The sequence below is a fragment of the Myodes glareolus genome, chromosome 22 (genome assembly GCF_982192425.1).
Source record: "Myodes glareolus chromosome 22, mMyoGla1.1, whole genome shotgun sequence".
Taxonomy (NCBI): domain Eukaryota; kingdom Metazoa; phylum Chordata; class Mammalia; order Rodentia; family Cricetidae; genus Myodes; species Myodes glareolus.
Window position 1 is genome coordinate 13,976,170 of NC_142047.1, and position 20,720 is coordinate 13,996,889.

At 44.1% G+C, this 20,720-nt stretch overlaps 1 pseudogene across 1 annotated transcript in view; it reads right to left on the reverse strand.

The window, feature by feature from the left end:
- The window catches only part of LOC146890265 (carboxylesterase 1D-like), a 90,357-nt pseudogene extending 70,088 nt beyond the window's left edge, over positions 1-20,269 (reverse strand). Inside the window, exons 1-3 of the transcript XR_015736049.1 lie at positions 19,992-20,269; positions 17,666-17,814; positions 11,504-11,633 (exon numbers count right to left, since the gene is read on the reverse strand). The product of XR_015736049.1 is annotated as a carboxylesterase 1D-like (transcript). The remainder of the gene's footprint in view (positions 1-11,503; positions 11,634-17,665; positions 17,815-19,991) is intronic.
- Positions 20,270-20,720: the final 451 nt, after the last annotated feature.

A 20,720-nucleotide genomic window follows, 5' to 3' on the forward strand; every position in this document is an offset into this window, starting at 1 on the left:
GGGAGGGTTGTTGGAAGGGGAGAGGGTTAGAGAGAAGGGAGTAGGGGAGGAATGGAGAAAGCTCGGTTGTCCGGGATGGGGGGAAGGGAGGAAGGATGAATAAGGGATCAGGGAAGAATATATTTCAACTAAGGGAGTCATTTTAGGGTTTATAGGAAACTTGATTATATATGGGATCCCAGGTCCAAGGAGAGATCCCCAGATTGTTCTCTGGACAGAGGAGAGGGTGCCTGAACCGGCCCTGGCCCATAACCATACTGATGAATATTTTGCTTATCACCATAGATCCTTCATCTGGACATGGATGGCGATACAGACGGAGATCCACATTGGAGCACCGGCCTGAGCCCCCCAAGATCCAAATGAGGAGCAGAAGGACGAAGAAAATGACGAAGGACTGCGAGGGATGCTATCACTCACTGATACAAGGGGTCGGATCTAATGAGAGTTTACCAAGGGCAGTTGGACTGCGACTGAACGAGCACGTGATCCAACCAGATTCTCTGAATGTGGCCGGATTCTCTGAATGTGGCTGGCCCAGAGTCTTTCTGAGAAGCCATAGACAATGACACTGGGACTAGTTTCCTCTGCATATACTGGATTTTTGGGATCCAGTCGGTTTGGATACTCACCTTCCTGGACCTGGAGGGAGGGGGGACGAACTTGAACTTCCCACAGGGCTGGAAACCCTGACTGCCCTTAGGGGCAAAGAGGGAGGAGGAGAGGGGGGGGGAGTGGGAGGGTGTTGGGAAGAGGGGCGTAAATGGAAACTTTTATAATTTAATAAAATTACTTTCAAAAAAAAAAAAAGAAAAAAAAAAGACTCAAAAGAGTCTAACCCAGAAAGCAATGGTCCTTACCTGTCTGGAGTCTCTGTGCAAACCCATCTTAAAAACATTCTGTGAAGACAAAACAGAGAATGTGTTAAGAAGCCTTCCCTGTACAAAGCCAAGTCTCTGAGCTGTGTTTGGTGCTTAATCAACCTTTCCTTTCTGATTCCTACAGTGTCCTCTGTGCATGGGCACTGTGTGTGTGTGTGTGTGTGTGTGTCTGAGTATGAGTGTGTGTGTCTGAGTATGAGTGTGTGTTTGAGTGTGATTGTGTCTGAGTGTGAGTGTGTATCTGAGTGTGACTGTGAATGTCTGAGTGTGTGTGTGTCTGGGTGCAAGTGTGTAGGTGTCTGAGTGTGAGTATGAATGTGTGTGGGGGGGAAGCAGAGTCAGGGTCACTGGTGCTCTGGAAAAGCCTGACCTTCCCTTCATCTTCCCCCCTACTTGTTCTCTCTCGCCACAACACCCCAAGTTCCTCGGCAGGACCAGTGAAAACAGCATGATTGCAAGTGGTGCATATGGTAACTGGAAGGGAGGGAGGGAGGGCTGAGACGATCTGGAGTGGCCGAAGAAAACACGTCCCAGCCCTCACGTCTTCTTCCTTATCCGGATGTCATGAGTTTAGGTAACTACATGTGACATGGAGTTACCATGCCCCTAAATATAAATAGCAGTTCAAAGATACCTCCAAGACAGAGTTTACACCTATATATTGATAAAGTTTGGAGAAAGCTGGCTTCCTAACAGATGCCATTTACATCTGGAGTGTTGCTGTATTCAACCTCCCAGGGAACAAACCTGCTACATAGAGAAGTCAGCCAGATAGAGGGCAAATAGAGGGATAGAGACTGGCAGACACCAAATACGTTCTCAGCACCTGGATTCAGCTGCATCCTGAGTCCCTTGCTCCTGAGTGTCTCTGGTCTTAGTTACCTGAAGATTCTATCACAACACATTCATAAAGTGAAAGAGTCAGTCTTGGTTGGGAAACTCTGATGCCTCTGCTCACTGAAAGTCATTCTACTCTGTACTTTCCTGTGCTGTATGTTCATCATCTTCAAAGCAATTACAACGTGACACTTAGCTAATGGATCTGACCCATGTACGGAAAGCAACTCCGTTATGAGTTAGAGCTCTATCATCCAAGGGTCTTAGGCTCTTTCTCAGGCAATCAGGTTCTCTCTCTTCCCATAGAATCATCTTCGAAACTCTTAGAAATATGTCATATGATCTTAGGTTTTCTGGAGTTTCCTAAAGATAGAAAATAATCTTGTATGTGATGGGCATTCCTATGGATGGAAGAAATATTTTTCCATTCTGGGTATACATACAAAAACATTTGTGAAACAGACATAAAGGAGAAAACCTATAATCCCACCACTGAAGATGGTGAAACAGGAGAATTGAGGGGTCAGACAGGCACATAGTGAGGCCATCTCAAAAATCCAAAGAGAAAAAGAAAGCAGCTGTTCTTAACTCTGAAATGTTTGAACTTCATTATCTTTTGAGCCTGATGAACCATAATCCAAAACCCAAAGTCAAATTGGACTCAATCCATGGATGTACAAGAACAGAATGCTAGAGGTAGTCTATGGGGATCCAGGAGTTACTCTAGTGTACAATGTACAATGTGCTGAATCCTAAGACATCATCTGTATTTATCCTTACAAAGGGAGTAGTTCCCACATCCCTATATCCTCTAGTTTTAAATATATGTCCTGGGAGGTTCCATGTGATAATAAACTACTCAAAGCTCAGTCGGTCCTCAAATACCTCAATACATTTGTTGAGTATGCTGACGCTCATTAATATGTCTCCTTTCTGTACTCCCAACACGTATAACCCATGAGTTATGTGATTGTTTTTGTCTTTAGATTGTCCTGGTGAACAGAGAGAATGTTTAGTTTATTCCTGCATCTCCTCCCAGATACCATGTTTCCAAAATTATCATGGATGGATGGATGGAGCTGGCCAATATACGAACTATTGTGAGTTGTAAAGATTCACCAACAACTACTTAGATGATTGGGTGAAAAGTTACAGATGCTGACTGAGTGTCTCATAGATTATGATCAAATTGAAAGTTATTGACAAGTTCTGGTGGCTCTATATTAGATCAAGAGAACGGTTTCAATGAATTGGATGGAGGGATGAATAGACGGAAGGCAATAAATGGATAGGTAGTTAATTATCTTTGACTCTTCACAGAAATTGTCTCTGAAAACAGAAAAGTAGGTTGTAACTGTTATAATTTAGATAGCCTGTAATAAGACAACATGAGTTATGAAATCTTTCATAAAAATCTTTGTACACACTGTCTCCATCCTCAGTATTCAGAATGGTAATGTGGGAATGTAGAATTTTAAATTCTTCAAATACATTTGGAAATAAGACTATCACATATTAAATTTGGAAGGAACTACGGCATTGTTATACAACTTTCATTATACTTTTATTGTGTGTTTTATGACATTTGATATTTTTTATTATAAAAAAGAGAGATAAAACCAATCTCAATAATATTAGAAGGCTAATACTGTTTCCAAGAGTCAAGAAAATGTCCCAGATAGCTTCTTTAAAACTACAGAAGAGATGACACCTAGGGAAAAGGCTGGGTGCCCCTAGGACAGGTGCCCCTGCCGATTTCAGTACAGCTTCCCAGAGCTCTTCTCTGTCTTCCGGTGAAGGCAGTGAACCATGGCAGCTGATGTGTTTTTACAACCAGCCGTAAGAGAAATTTTCTTCAGTACTTCATAAGTCACAGCAAAGCAAAAATAATATTTATACCTCTGTCAATATAGCCCAGAATTCTGCCAATACCTACTTTTTAATGATAGTACATGTTTGCCCAAAGCATGCAATACCAGCAGGTGTGGGTTCTAGGTCCCTCAGAGTTTTGCATCTGTGTCTGATTGGAATTTGATGCAGACCATTTAAATACTGGAGCCTGTGTTAACTTTATAATTTTTAAAATGGAGCAGGGCATGGTGGCACACACTTTAATCCCAGAACATGGGAGGCAGAGGCAAGCAGATCTCTGTGAGTTTTATGCCAATCAGGTCTCCGGAGTGAGCTGCAGGACAGTCAGGGTTACATAGTGAGACCCTGTCTTCAAAAACACAAACAAATCATCTGGTAAGTGAGCACACCATTGTGAATGTGGGTGGGTTAAAAGAAGCCACGTGCAATGTGGTGAAGAAAAAACCTGAGAATTCTAACTGTCTGGTGCAGAGCTGCTTCCCCTATGCTCTGACCAGGTGGCTTTACCACCCACGTGTGGATTGTATCTGTCTTATGAGGAGAAGTTATGCATGTGATGTGCTCAGGAAGGTGACTCTTTATTCACACCAAAACTTACACAAGAGTGCAGTGTGTCTAAGGAACACGATTCACACAAGATCACTCCAGAACTTGTAAAGCTTGGTCTAGATGTGAGCCCCTAACAAACTCTATCCATTGACCTTGTCAACCGCTTCCCATGGCAAGAAAGATCCATGAGGAGAGAAGACAAACAGGCACAGAAACTGCCCAGCATGGAATTTACCTCAGCCAATGACCTGGCATTCTTTTTGAATAGGCCTGCAGTGAGGGCCACTTCACTTTTAGAAGTAGCCCTGTGGAAGAGATTCTTGGCCAAGGGAGACAGCACCTCATAGAAGAAAGGAGAGGAGACTTTATACTCATAGTGACTCATAGACTTCTGTAGGACCAGGGTTTGAACTTCATATGATCACCTGATGACAAACATGAAGCCTCAAGCTTGGTTCTGTTGACTCCTAACCAACGTGGCATGACTTTAGTGGCCCCACATGGCAGTCAGCGCACCAAATTTTATCTGGCCCTGTAGCTGAACTTCATTTGGACATCCCTCTAGAAAGATTTACAGAAAACATTCAAATATTCAGAAGAAGGCAAAACTGAAAGACAAATCCATTCCAACAGACAGGTGTTCACACACTGGGTGTCAAAGCAGAGAAAAGAGACTACTAAGCAAATGGAAACTGTAAGCAAGAAGGCATAACTATCCTTAGAGCTGATAGAGTATGCTTCAACTAAAACTAATTAGAAGAGATAGCAGAACACTACATATTAATAAACGGAGCAATTCAGCTAGTACATACTGCAATTATGAAGCAAACATTTGGAGCCTCATAATCTCTTTTATGTTAAATCCATTAAATTATTTTTAAAACTATCTTTTCTCATTGTACATACCTATCTTACACCCACTCCCTCCCCTCCTCCTGTTCCCTCCATCCTCCCACCTTTCTACCTGCCATTTACTCCTCAGAGAGGGTAAGGCTTCTCATGGGGTCAACAAAGTCTGACACATTACTTTGAGGCGGGACAAAAGCCTTCCCATCTACATTTAGGTTGAGCAAGGTATCCCTCCAAAAATAATGAACACCAAAAAGCCAGTTCAGGTAATAGGAATAAATCCTGGTTCCACTACCAATGGCCATAAAGATTGTCACCCACATTCAGAGGGTCCAATTTGTTCCTATGCAGGTTCCCACACTGTCCGTCCAGAGTCAGTGAGCTCCCACTCACTCCTGTCAGCTGTTCCTATGGGTGTCCACATCATGGTCTTTACCACTTTGCTCATATTATCACTCCTCCCTCTCTTGAACTGGTCTCTGGAATCTCAGCCCAGTACTGAGCTATGGATCTCTGCATCTGTTTCCATCATATGCTGGATGAAGGTTCTATGATGACAATTAAGATAGCATGGAAAGAAATATCTTCATTGTGGGAGCCATCATGGGGCTACCGTGAAAACTGGCACCCAAGAAATCCCAAGGAACCCACCAGGATGACCGCAGCTAAAACTCTAAGCAATAGTGAAGAAGGTGCCTGAACTGGCCTTCTTTCACCAGTAGTGATGACTACCTTAATTGTCATCATGGGGCCTCATAAGTTCATGGAACAATTGCTAAAAGGCATAAAAAGCCATCTAGGACATAACACAATAATACTGGAGGGTTTCAACTCCCAACTCTCATATTTAGAAATATCTTCCAAACTAAACCTAAGCAAAGAAATTTCGGAGCTAAAATTCAGGATGGATCAATATGGACTTAGCAAATTTAGACAGAATATAGCAACAAATGCCTTTTTGCTGCAATTGGAACCTTCTCCAAAACCAATCTTAGCTACAAATGGAAATTTCTTCAAGCCAATCATACCATAGCACACAAATAAAACCTTTAAAAGTACAAAGAAATTGAAATTATCCCCATGATCTAATGAGATCTCAATGAAATAATAGCAGAAACCAATGATAAGTATTTAAAGTTATTATTGTAAGGAGCCCAGAAATATTACAAAATCAATATGCATACAAATATAGTAAAGTTAATTAAATTTGTTCATAGACACATTTCATTTTGTTATCAGGTTTTAACTAATATATGGAGGAAACTGAAGTTGTTAGATGTAGGCATGAAAAAAAGTAGCATATGAAAAACATTGGAATCAAGAAATTAATGGAAGAAAATGAATTGCAATGACTTTTTGTATAAATGAGAAGGTTATTTGTAATATTTATTTATTTCATCAAGAAGCTAGCATGAAAGAGACCTTGGGCTCTTTTCTTAGAGGCAAAACATTTCAGTTAGTGAACAAAATAGGTCTACCTGCAGAAGTATCCAAAACGAGCCTAATTACAGAAGTATCAAAAATGATCCTGTGTGCTAAAGTATCCAAAATGACTCCATGTGAAGATATTCAAAAAGAAACCCTATGTACTAACATATCCAAAATTGGTGCGGGAGAATTGTCTGTATTCTGTCAATCATGTTTTAAATAAATGCTGATTGGCCAGGCAGGAGGTGCAGGTGAGAAAACCAGACAGGAAGTGGAAATGATGAAAGGAGAGCAGGAGAATTCTGGGGAGGAGGAAGTTGATTCCTCCCACTCCTGCCCAGATCACCGAAGCAGCAGGATGTGAGCTGCCCCACTGAAAAAGGTACTGAGCCACATGGCTAAAATAGATCAGAAAAATGGGTTAATCATGATGTGAGAGTTAGCCAGTAAGAAGCCTGACCTAATGGGCCAATCAGCATTATAACTTATAGAGATCTCTTGGTTGATTTTACTTTGGGACTAAACAACTGGGTGGGACAGAAAAACACAAGCAAGCCGTCTCCCCTCATGTTACAGAATGGATAACTGCATCCACAGAAAGCCTGAGAGAGCTTGAGAAAGACTAGAGTGAAGCATTTTGGTTTTTAGCCATGGTAGGAAAAATGCTATGCTGTTTTAAAATGCCGGCTTTCTAGGCTATCCTGCCAGGGAAAACTCTTGACTTTCAAGCAGGCTGTTCGGATGGATACAATGTTGCAGCTTGCTTCCTGGCAAGGACCTTGAAAAGCCACAGGAGCTTTTGAATGTTGTTTTCTCCATATTCCTTAGCAAATTAAAGACCCATGTGGTCAGAAAAAGAGAGATATACAGTAAAGAGAGATTCAAAGGGTAAAAAAACCTCTAAATGGTTTACATTGTGTTAAAAATATATACAGGCTAAAGGATAAAGTTCTCAGAGTAAAAAAAAAAAAAGAAAGAAAAAAAGAAAGAACGAGTAGCCTGGGAGGCAGAGACAGACGGATCTCTGGGAGTTCGAAGATAGCCTGGTTTACAGAGGGAATTCCAGGACAAAGATATGCAGAGAATCTGTCTCAAAAAGCCAAAAGTTAAGAGTAAAAATAAAAGAAATAGAGGTTAAAATAAAGCCACGTAAAGATGGAAAATACATAGAGAATCTTGATACTGTATGCTATTATGCTCTCTTTAAATTGTTTAAATGCTGAGGAAGGAGCAACAGCTGCTAAAAGATATTTGCTTATAAATGCTGCAGAATTAATCCAAGATAGGTATTTTGAAAATACCTTGGCTTCAAAACTGAAGTCAAAAGGTATGCTACTTTGGAGAAGAGATTTTGCTTTTGTTTCCACAGAAAATGAGAGGCTCTGGATTTATTCAGAGTTAAGAAAAATCATCTTTGACCAAGGGAGACCACCTGAGCAATCTCTGGTAGGAACAGATGGCCCAGATGTCTGAGTTCTTCATCCAGAACAGGTTCAAGACTGCTGCCTGAGATGATCAAGACTCACAGGATACTTCAGTCAGGACTTGATCATAACTCTAAATTTTCTTTAGGTTCCCCATAAGATTATCAGCGCCCCCAACCAGTAGGAAGTAGCCTGGAATACTACGCCCACATTCCCAAAAAATGGACTATGGATATTTTCCTTTGTTTGTTTTTTTTAAAAAAGAGGGGGAAGTGGTGTGGGAAAATTGTCTGTATTCTGTCAATCATGTTTTAAATAAATGCTGATTGTCCAGGCAGGAGGTGCAGGTGAGAAAACCAGACAGGAAGTGGAAATGATGCAAGGAGAGCAGGAGAATTCTGGGGAGGAGGAAGTTGATTCCTCCCACTCCTGCCCAGATCACCGAAGCAGCAGGATGTGAGCTGCCCCACTGAAAAAGGTACTGAGCCACATGGCTAAAATAGATCAGAAAAAATGGGTTAATCATGATGTGAGAGTTAGCCAGTAAGAAGCCTGACCTAATGGGCCAATCAGCATTATAACTTATAGAGATCTCAGTGTGATTTTTCTCTGGGACTAAACAGCTGGGGGGCCAGGCAGGACATACAAAAAATCCCACAAACAAGCAGACCCCCTCATGCTACACAAAATGACCCATGTGCAGAAGTATTCAAGAAGAGAATGTATAAGCCCAAAGCAATTTTAGGCTTGCCGTAGGGCGACAATAGAAGAAAGAAGTTATAAATCTATAATTGTCATGTATGGAAAATCATAGTAGAATTAAACTAAACTAGAAAGATGAAAAGTGTTATTATTACACATAATAAGCAGAAGAGAAATAAGAACACACACCCTGGGTGGAAGGAGAGATGCTGGATAGTTGGTAGACAGAAGTCAGCTGATAGATGCGTGCAGAGATCAATAAAAAAAATGTGGGCATACTAGAGAAATACAGGTCCCAATGTCCTCCTTGGAGTACTACAGAAATATGGGTCCCAGGGTCCTCCTTGGAGTACTACAGAAATACAGGTCCCAATGTCCTCCTTGGATTTATCTGCACTTTTCCTTATCTCTAAGGGAAAAAAAATCCCTCTAAACATTTAGCTACTGTACCAACAAATTTGAAAATATGGTGATGAGGTGAAACTCTGACCAATTTCAGGGAGCTGGAAGACCACTCGTGACACCTAGAAGTTTCCATAGATTCCCTTGGTGCCTTCTGCTCCTCATCTCCACACCAAGAAGACTCCCCAGGCCATCAGAGGGGTCTGTGAACTACATTCTCTGTCCCTCCTCTCTCTGTTGCATTGTGTGTCTGTCCTTTCTCACAGCCATCTCGTTTCCCAACTGGACCCTCAGTCCCAGATATTGCTGGCCTCCTTATTGGGTTTGCAGAGCCATGAGACCATCTCAGAAGACCCCTGACAGCTCCCAGTGCTGCAGTTCCCTCTGCGTAGGTCTAGCCTGGAGCCAAACAGTCAACCTGCTCTGCTGCATGCACACCCTTCCCTTTACCCCTGCTGTTTACTTCCAAAGCTCCTTGCCAACAGTAGATTCTACCCTAGTGTGAAAGAGAAAGAGAATTCAGTTAAGTGAGAAAAGAGATAATACATAGCAGGAACTTTTTATGGTGGGGCATACAAGTGCCTCCCAGGGGCCAAGGAGGGTTTGGCTTTAGTGTTCCACTGTCTAATGCTGAACAATAGAAGAGCCAACCTGAATCCAGATACTGAAAGTTAAGTTCCCATGGCTATATTGACTGGTCTCCAAGGAACCTTAGCAGCTGTTATCACGCCTGGATAAGGCCTGGTGCTGGGACACTCACAAGAACAGAGACACTTTCACCTCCTGCTGACTCTCCAAAGATTGTCACAGAGCCTGGGTCTCCTCCAAAGTTGACAGTGTTGTCCTGGACCCAGTGCAGTGCAGCCACCTGGTCCAAGTGACCCCAATTCTCCAGGCTGTGTTTATTGCCTGTGCTGCAAGGAAACAGGGTGAAGTTGATACATCCTGGTTGAACTCTCAGAGCGAGGGAGAGGCTGGGGCTCTTAGTGAAACAAACTGAGTCCTGAATTCCTGACACATGTCTTCACCACCTCACATCTCTCCAGAAATGCTCTGTCTGGGACTCTACGCTCATCTTCCAGAAACTGTGTAGCCTAAGAGTTCGTGAGGAAACACGACAGACAAACCCTTCAACTTCTGGGTGTATTTAGTTCGCATAGGAAAGAGGTGTGAAGAAATTTTATTATCAAGTAATGAAAGTAATTTGAAGACTAAACCAGCTTACAAAAGATGCAGGGATGGGGACCACAGGTGATATTTTCCTATTGCAGGACCAAGAGATGCCCCTCTTGGAAGAAGGGGGCATTACTAGAGACCTAAGCAAAATGAGCATGGAGGTTTATGAATATCATAAAATATTATTCCTGTTAAAAGAAGCAGCAGGTGTAAAGACCTCTGGGAACAGGAGTGTGAGGGTAGCTAGTAGCAGACACAGGCAGAGCAGGTGCTGCCAGCCTTGGTAAGTTCTTTATTGTTAAAAGTGAGTGGGAGCTGTCTGCAGAGAAACAAGATGTGATTCAGCCTGTGTCTCTCACAGCGCTCTGGCTGCTCTGCAGAAAATACATGTCTTAAAATTAACGGGTTTATTAAAAGCAAAGTAGAACAGTGATTATAACAACAAACCAGTCCAAACTGTAAGACTCTGGTTAGAGTGGAGCAGGGAGCAGATGAGAAGAGGACAGATTTTGTTTGGAAGGTGGAGTCAAATGGACTGACAGGTTGAGTGACAAAAAAAGAGGAGTTCCAAATGTTCCCACAGCTTTTATGTTGAGCATACAGGAGGTGGAATGACCAGTACCTGCTCAACAGTTGCAGGAAAAGGAGTAAGGTTTTGTTCTGTTCTTTCTGCCTGGATTAGAAGAAGTTTGGCATGACTCAATCTACCTCTGAGAGCACGGTGACCACTCACCAAAACATGCTATTACCTAAGTTTGGGACAGCATAGACAACAACACACAAATCTGCTCAGAAGCAAGTGTAGTGAGTGGAGAATTAGCTGACAGGTGAGGCCCATTACTGAAGGACCAGGATGCTTTGTGAAGGAGCCTAGCAGAGTCCTCTAAAATGCAAGCCATTACTGGAGCTGGGTCCTGGCATCTTTGACCTGGAAGATGTTACATTTTGGATGTGCTCATATGAAAGAAAGGATTATGGAGTAGCAGATCCTATAAAATGTGAGGTCCTGTGAAATGTCATTAAGATGCTGGGTCCACTGCCCTTAGAGGTATTGAACTCACTGGGCTAGGGTTAGTTCCCTAGTGAACTAGTTATAAAAACAGCAAGACTTCCCAACTCCTCCCTCCAGCTTTGTGTCTCATCAAGCAATCTCTTCTGCTTGTTGCAGATTTTATTTCTGTCCCTTTGCCATGTTGATCTCAATAAGGGCCCTCACCAGACCTCAAACAGAAGAAAGACTCCTATCCTGCTTGTTAGCCTCTTAAATCCTAAACTCAATAAATATTTTTCTTATAAATATCATAATCTGGTGTTCTGATATATAATCAGAAAACAGACTAATATGGGGGCTAATGTGTAGAAAAAAGTCCAAAACTCCATCTGAAGAATCCCCAGATACCCAGATGGTATCAAAGGACCACCACTACCACATTTTCATGGGTAGACAGGGCCAGTCCATCATATGTTGATGCCCCACCCAACACTAATCCACATCCATGAATCACAACATCACCTGAAAAAGGACACAACAACACTGGTTATCAGAAGCCTCCTCTGGAAGGTCACAAAAGTTGTCTAGTTTGATTGCCTATATATAGGCCGCATGGAGCATCCCCCAAGCCACAGAAGTACCTAGCAAGGCTGTTGTTGAAAAATAGAGGGCCTGCAAAAAGAGGAACACGGTATGTATTCACTCATAAGTGGATTCTAACCATAATTAAAGGTATTTGAGCCTATTATTCGTGATCCTAGAGAAGCTAAATAAGAAGATGAACCTGATGAAGATTATTTAGCTATCCGCCAGGAGGTAGGAAATAGACAAGAGTCCCAGGTAACCTTGGGTGCATGGGGAGGGTGGGAGGGTTGTTGGAAAGGGAGAGGGTTAGAGAGAAGGAAGTAGGGGAGGGTTGGGGAAAGATCGGGGGACTGGGATGGGGGGGAGGGAGGAAGGATGGATATGGGATCAGGCAAGTATATACCTCAACTAAGGGAATCATTTTAGGGTTTACAAGAGACTTGATTATAAAGGGGATCCCCGGTCCAAGGAGAGATCCCCAGATGGTTCTCTGGACAGAGGAGAGGGTGCCTGAACCGGCCTTGGCCCACAACCATACTGATGAATATTTTGCATGTCACCATAGAACCCTCATCTGGCGATGGATGGAGATGGAGGCGGAGAACCACGTTGGAACACTGGACCTAGCTCCCTAGGTCCAAATGAGAGGCAGAAGGAAAGAGATCGTGAGCAAAGAAGGCAAGGGCACAGGAAACCTTCATCCGACGTTGGATGGCGATACAGATGGAGACCCATATTGGAACACCGAACTGAGCACTCCACAGTCCAAATGAGGAACAGAAGGATGAAGAAAATAAAAAAAGTAATCAGGACTGCGAGGGATGCGAGCACCCACTGATACAACGGGACTGATATAATGAGAGTTCACCAAGGCCTGTTGGACTGGGACTGAACGAGGACGTGATCCAACCAGATTCTCTGAATGTGGCTGGCCCGGAGCCTTTTTGAAAAGCCATTGACAATGACACTGGGACTTGCTTCCTCTGCATATACTGGATTTTGGCGCTCCAGTCTGTTTGGACTCTTACCTTCCCTGGACCTGGAGGGAGGGGGGAGGAACTTGAACTCCCCACAGGGCAGGAAACCCTGACTGCTCTAGGGGATGGAGAGGGAGGAGGAGAGGGAGTGGGGGGAGTGGGAGGGTGTTGGGAGGAGGGGCGTAAATGGAAACTTTTATAATTTAATAAAAAAAAGAAAGTAAAAAAAAATAGAGGGCCTGCCTTTGGTCCTGGCTGCCCAGCTAGCTTACACCAAAAAAAACCCCACAAAAACTGTATTCATTTAAACACTGCCTGGCCCATTATCTCTAGCCTCTTATTAACTAACTCTCACATATTGATTTAATCCATTTTTAATAATCTGCATGTTACCACGAGGTCGTGGCTTATTGAAAAAGATTCAGTATGTCTGACCTGGCAGGTGAATGGCGGCTCTCTTTCTGCCCTTCTTCCCAGCACTCAGTTCTGTCCACTCTGCCTACCTAAGTGCTGCCCTGTCAAAAGGCCAAGGCAGTTTCTTTATTCAACGAATGAAGGCAACACATAGACAGAAGAACCTCCTACACAATTTCCCCTTTTCTGTTTAAACAAAAAGGAAGGCTTTTACTTTAACATACTAAAATTACAAATAACAAAACAGTTGTGAAGCAAGAATTACAGCTACAGAAGATACAATGGAGGGGTAAGTGTGTTCCTGACCGCCACACAAGTCCGGTAAGGGAACACACAATCTTCCTGCCATCCTTATCTCCCTGGCTACTCCAAAGGGGCGGCTTCCTCCAGCTAAACCCTCTCTCCTCCTACCCCATCCTGGCTTTCTGCCTGGAATCCCTACCCTTCCAATCCCCCTTTTTCGGGGCTTAAAATCCTTCAACTCAGCCTGTGTGGGTGCTGCCAGGACAGGGCGGTGAGTGCAAACGGGAGGGAGTTCCTTTGTTTTAATAGCCTGCCTGCAGCAAGGTAGGACTGCAGGCAAAGTGATTCCTGGATAGCAAGGGGCACTAATCCGGTAGCAGAAGACCCAGCGGAGGGAAGAGCCATTGGAGAGCATCTGAAGGAAGAGATGGGCAGGCGCCAAGGCAAGAATTCCTCCAACAATCTGAAAAACAACATGAAAACATCAGATTCCAGCGATCTTACGACAGAAGGACTTGAACACCCTATTCCGGAAGAAGTGGAAAACAGTGTCATTATGAAAGCAATAGAGTCTCTTAAACAGGGTATGAATAACTCACTTAAAGAAATAGAAGAGAAATATAACAAAAAGTTTGAAGAAATAAGTAAATTCGTAAATGAAACCCTGGGAAACCGAGAAAAAATAATCAAACAGGTAAAGGAATCAGTTCAAGAATTGAAAACTGAAATGGAGGCAATGAAGAAAATACAAACTGAGGGCCTGCTGGATATGGAAAATCTAGGTAAACAGAGACTTCAGGAACAAGCATAACCAATAGAATAAAAGAGATAGAAGAACGAATCTCAGATTATGAAGACACCATAGAGAAAATAAACGCTCTGACCAAAGAAAAGAGCAAATCCAACAAATTCTCATCACAAAACATTCAGGAAATATGGGACTTAATAAAAAAAACCAAATCTAAGAATAATAGGAGTAGAAGAAGGAGAAGAATTGCAGATCAAAGGTCCAGAAAATATATTCAACAAAATTATAGAAGAAAACTTTCCCAACCTAAAGAACGGTATTCCCATGAAGGTTCAAGAAGCATACAGAACACCGAATAGACTGGATCAGAAAAAAATCCCCTCGCCATATAATAATCAAAACACAAAGCATTCAGATTAAAGGCTTTAAAATTCCTTTTAAAGCCCTCTAAGGTTTTATGTGGAGTCAGTTTACCATGTTGGAGTGCCAATTGTTGAAGGAGAAATGGCCTGACCTAGCAGCTCTATGGCAGCTCTCTCTGCCCTTCATCCCAGCATTCAGTTCTGTCTATTCCACCTACCTAAGTCCTGCCCTAACAAAAGGGCAAGGCAGTTTCTTTATTCAATCAATGAGAGCAACACATAGACAGAAGAAGCTCCTACACCAGGCTGTAGTAGGCAGCCTTTCTTCACCAGTTCCCTCAGCTGGGGTGAGTCATCTTGCTCATTTCTCACCTATCCTTCAATACTCATGGGCCCTGTCTTTACAGGGCTCCTTAAACTGAAATCATCACCATGGAAACATCCAAGGCCAGTGATGTAATGCTCACACAACACTCCATCCTCTTCATGTCAGTGTTTATGTGAATGGCTCGTGTTTAGCTTTCTCAGACTCTATGTCTGACTGTGTATATGGTGACACTGAGCGCCACAATAGGATGAATGAGTGACAGTCCCACCCTGTGCCTCTACCTTAGACCCAGTTAAAGGTCTCTCTCTTTTCTCCTCTTCCCTTCCTCCTGATTTCCTCCCCTTCCCTGTCCTCTTCTTAATTTCCTCTTCCTTCTTCTCTTCCTCCCCCCTTTGAGATAAGTGTATGAATTTTTTAAAGGACAGTGTAACCACGGATGACCTGGTACTTGCTATATAGCCTAGGCTGACATCAAACTTGCCCAGATCCTTTTATCTCAGCCTTTTCTGTGCTGGTATTACATATGTGAACCAAAGGCTTCTCTTGAGTGAACTTTACTTGACTAGTCTTTTTGATTTTCTTCTGATGCAGGGGATCAAACTCAAGGCCTTGAGCATCAAGACACCTACTTTACCACTGAGCTACACTGTGGTTCCTGCTGTCTATCTTGATATCCACCATTAGCGCAGCAGGCTGAGGCTGTGATCTGAAGACAGGAGCAGAATCAATGACAGTGGAAACAACAGCATCAAAGCCAGAGGAACATCATACAGCTGCTACAGTGACAGAGGAACATCCCACAGCTGCTACAGTGGCAGAAAAACATCCCACAGCTGCTACAGCGGCAGAGGAACATCCCACAGCTGCTACAGCGGCAGAGGAACATCCCACAGCTGCTACAGTGGACAGAGGAACATCCCACAGCTGCTACAGTGGCAGAGGAACATCCCACAGCTGCTACAGTGGCAGAGGAACATCCCACAGCTGCTACAGCGGCAGAGGAACATCCCACAGCTGCTACAGCGGCAGAGGAACATCCCACAGCTGCTACAGCGGCAGAGGAACATCCCACAGCTGCTACAGCGGCAGAGGAACATCCCACAGCTGCTACAGCGGCAGAGAAACATCCCACAGCTGCTACAGCGGCAGAGGAACATTCCACAGCTGCTACAGTGGACAGAGAAACATCCCACAGCTGCTACAGCGGCAGAGGAACATCCCACAGCTGCTACAGTGGACAGAGGAACATCCCACAGCTGCTACAGTGGCAGAGGAACATCCCACAGCTGCTACAGTGGCAGAGGAACATCCCACAGCTGCTACAGTGGCAGAGGAACATCCCACAGCTGCTACAGTGGACAGAGGAACATCCCACAGCTGCTACAGTGGCAGAGGAACATCCCACAGCTGCTACAGCGGCAGAGGAACATCCCACAGCTGCTACAGTGGCAGAGGAACATCCCACAGCTGCTACAGTGGCAGAGGAACATCCCAAAGCTGCTACAGTGGCAGAGGAACATCCCACAGCTGCTACAGTGGCAGAGGAACATCCCACAGCTGCTACAGTGGACAGAGGAACATCCCACAGCTGCTACAGTGGCAGAGGAACATCCCACAGCTGCTACAGCGGCAGAGGAACATCCCACAGCTGCTACAGTGGACAGTGGAACATCCCACAGCTGCTACAGTGGCAGAGGCAGGGACAATAGCAGTTGGGGACAGCACAGCTGTGTCGGCAGAATGGCAGAGTTGACATCAGCATCAGAAGCCAACAACACAGCAGTAACAGAGTCAGCAGCAGGAGAGGTCATGACCTTAGCAATGACAACAGAAGCATCAGTAGTAGCAAATGCAGTGGTTGCTACCACCCTAGAAATGGCAGTCACAATAGTGGCTATAGCGGTGAGAGAGAGCTGAAATGTCCAAGAGAGTAGCAAGGACAGACACAAGAGGAACGGCAGAAGCTAAGAGGAGAGAGAGTGGAGAGCTGAGACTCAGAGAGGAACAGGGCTACAAAAGCTAAAGAAGAAAACTGCAGGTCTTGGTTGTCAGCAGAGCCCAGAGAGCTGCCTGTTCTTAAGGACCCAGCATCTCAGCCACCCTTGTTTCTGATTGGAGTTGACTGGTATCAGAGGCTGGGAATCCTGATATCCAGGCCTGACAGCTGTAATGCTTATTGTAGCCTAATGCTGGGGAATCCTAATATCTAGTTAAAAATTGAAATTGCAGTGCTAATCCATGCCCAGAGCAAGGAGTGTCTCCTGGAAGCTACTCTCAGGGGCAAGAGACCCTTGACTTCTATAACTGCCAAGAACTGTAGCATATTTGTCACCATAGGGCTAAGAGCTCTGTAAGACTTCTCAACACCTGTACAGAGCAGGATGCCACCTGCTGCCCCAGCTGTGGACCACTGCCACAGAGGTGGAGAAGTAGTTCCTCTTCTCACTGACCCACGGCTCCCAGGGCAAAGGAACTGTGGCCGGATGCCCAGCTGTACTCTACTACTATATACCAGTTTTCCTCCTTCTGTGTGAGAAAACCAGGGAAGATAGAATTCTAACTGTAAGGCCATCTTCCCCAAGCACCAGTTCCCTAGATGAGGAAATAAAGACACAGAGGGTAGAGAAGCTACTCAGTGCTTCACTGTTTTGGAGACTCAAGCAATGAAGAATACATCACAAGCCACATCCCCAGATCCAGTGGACCCAGGAGGCAAGCACTGTTGTCTGATGTCCCTGGGAAAAAATAAGGAAGTTGTCTTCTGTGATAGACAGAAGCTCTGGGCCTCTGGATCAGTTCTTGCCTTTGGTGTCCCTGCCCCTAGCTGTCCTAAAGTCCTTCTGTTTGCACAGAGGAGCCAGATGTGGAAACTCAGAAGGTTAGAGAAGCCCCACCACTTACCGGCAGCCTATGACTTCTTGTCAAGTCCGCAGGAGTGTAAATATTTAGGTAGAGACAGTCTTCAGAAAACTGGAGAGGAACGCTCTCCTTTCTATTGGTTAGGAGATTATTGACTATCCGCCCTGTCACTGAGTCTTGGGAGCACCTGAGAGGGGAGAGTGAACATCTGAGTTTCCACCAGATGCAACCTGGAAACATTCGCTGGCACCAATCTTGCACAGAAAGATGTAATTCTGTAGGTGGGTTACTGTCACCTGATGGGGACACCCCAGAATGGAGATACCCCATGATCCCATGGGAACTCCAGGGATGCACTCTTCTTGCCCTACAGCAGAAGGATAATTTACTGTCTCCCTTCACAGAATCTTAGCTCTGCCCTGGCTAAGGACCTAGGTGCTCATATGTTGGCTTGCCCTTAGAGATGACACTCCCTACTCTCTGCTGGGCTCTATTCAGTGGGCTGCAAAGTTGGCTGAGTTTCCTACCAGGTGAATATGCTCTAGTCCTGGGGTGACTACCATCAGTCACAGAAATTCCTTCAAGTGGCAGAGCTGTATACAAACCACCAAACTATCAGGGACCTCAGGAGACTTGCTTTCCTGGTCAGCTTCATCCACTGATATGCTGGACCACCTTGGGCAATTTCTTGATCTGGGTTCTAACCTTCCAGGTCTCCACAAAGAGACTGCTATGTCTAAGATCCTTGCAGCCCTGACCCGCTAAGGTTCTACCATCAGTTACTGAAACAATCACTCTTACCTTCATAAAGTCTTCCCATGCCACTCAGGATTAGGGTTAGTAATATTACTGGTGACTGTTTTACATTATGTGCTCACTCATCAAAGCCTTAGGTCAGCTCCAGAGGTGGGATCCACCTTCATCTTCATTTTAGAGATGAGAAAACAAGACACAGGGAAGCCAGAGAACCAATTAGACATCTCACCACTTGGGGACCCCGCTGTGCAGTGCTTATATCCCCAGTGCATTACCAGCCACGTCCCGGATCACAATGGACCCAGGAGCCCAGCATCTACTGCTACTGGCTTTAGACCAACAACTGAGGTCCTCAGATGTCAGGATGAGGCAGATGTCGGGGGCAGAAGTGAATCAACAAAAACGATTCTGTGTTTCATTCTGAGAACTTTTCCGACATTATTAAGGGTAAGGGTTTAATAGTCATAAAAGCAGAAACTCAAATTTCAAAAAAAGGAAACAGTTAATTTCAATAGAAAATAAAGATTAAGATTACTGTGATGATGATGATGATGATGGCGTTTTGAGAGAGCATTTTTCTGTGTTGTCCTGGCTGTTCTGGAACTCACTTTGTAGACTAGGCTGACCTTGAACTCACAGAGATCCACTTGCCATTGCCTCCTGAGTACTGGAAATAAGGCCATGTGCCACCAGCACCTGGCTGAGATTACATTTATCATTGCTGTGATTATTACATAGTATTTATTTCCCCAAGAGCAGGGTAAAATTATTTCAGTAAGACTAGGGTTTAGGCAGAGTTTGTTTAGGAGACTTTTTGGAGAAAATTTATGAATAGGTTCATAGTATTTGTTTAAATAATGCTATTTCTTGGAACTTATTCTAAAGAACTCATGAATATGTGGAATAATTTAGTCCCAACACTTCTTCACGGTCATATGTGTATGTCAGTTATACCACTTTGACCCCAGAAGTTAAAGACTGGGTAAGTGTAATGCAGTGGTGATGCTAAAATTAAGAACACTGATAGTAACACAGTGCTATCCAGTAGCAGAGGTTGGCTTCCAGCATTCTCATGAGCGAGATAGGCATTTGCTGGAACTGTAGAGCCCTGTGGTGGACAAGAGACTGTAAACATGTCAGATGGTAGTAACATTGTCTCTGAGTAGCAAGTCCTGTGGGTTTGCTTTCCTCTGCTTTGCATCTTGTGTTTCCTAACTTCACTGTACTGAGTATTCATTGCATAAATCACCCAAATGCAAATCAGCAGGAGTTAAGTAGTTAGGTAAAACAGCGGAAAAAGGGTTCTAGAAAACTGGGCAGTCCTGAATGTTTCAAGATTCCACAGTTCCTTGTTTTGTTTTGTTGTTGTTGTTGTTGTTTTCCTTAGCAGTTGAAAGACTTTTGTAAGGGGAGAGGAAACATACACACACTGCAGGCACACAGAGAAAAAGACTCTCTGTAAAATAGTGGAGACTCAGGAAGCTGAAATCCTCCACAATGTTCTTGATTCCAGAACAAGGAGTTTTAGAGTACTGAGCTGACCCCCTCCTATGTCACTCTGAGACAGGTTTCCTCCAAAAGAGACCCAAGCTCACCCCAGTGGCTTACATAGGAGGCTAGAAACTGGCAGTCTTCATGAAGTTCCAGGACTCTGCAAGCTGTGGTGGATCAAACCTCGGGGATCCAAGAGGAAGCTCGGCAAAGGAGACTCCCAGAAAGATGGACACAGGCTGTGCTAATCCTTCTAAGGAGACATATTTACCCAGGACTTTGCCATGAAGAGTGTCCGCAATGGATGGTGAGGATGGGTGTCCTGCTGGACAAGAGAACAGGAGGACACACCAGAGGGGAAAGATAGGACCTGGATTTCTAATGGGTTTTCCCATTTGCTAAGCACGAGGTCTTTAATGAATTGCCTCAGCCTTGTCTGCCTCAGTATCTTCTCACCTTTGACAGCAATGAAGAGAACAGTCCTTATCTTAGAGGGCTGATAAAGGGACATGCTGGATGGAATTGTACACAGAAGAGAATTTAAACAGAAATCAATGTGAAAGAGCGGTGGCTGCCAGAAAAGTTTGAGACCTTCAGTGTCAACCTCAAAGGTGTCTGGAAACATGTATCTGTTAAGAACCTGATGCTGGCCCTGCATGGTGGCTCAGATCTTTGATTCATAAACCCAGGAGGCAGAGGCAGATGGATATCTGTGAGATCAAGGATAGCAGGTTGTACATAGAGAGTTCCAGAACAGACAGAGCTGAATAGCCGGATCGTGTCTTTAAAACATAGTAATAAAAGAAGAGCCCAGGGCTGAGCTTTGTGGAGGACAAGAGGATGGAC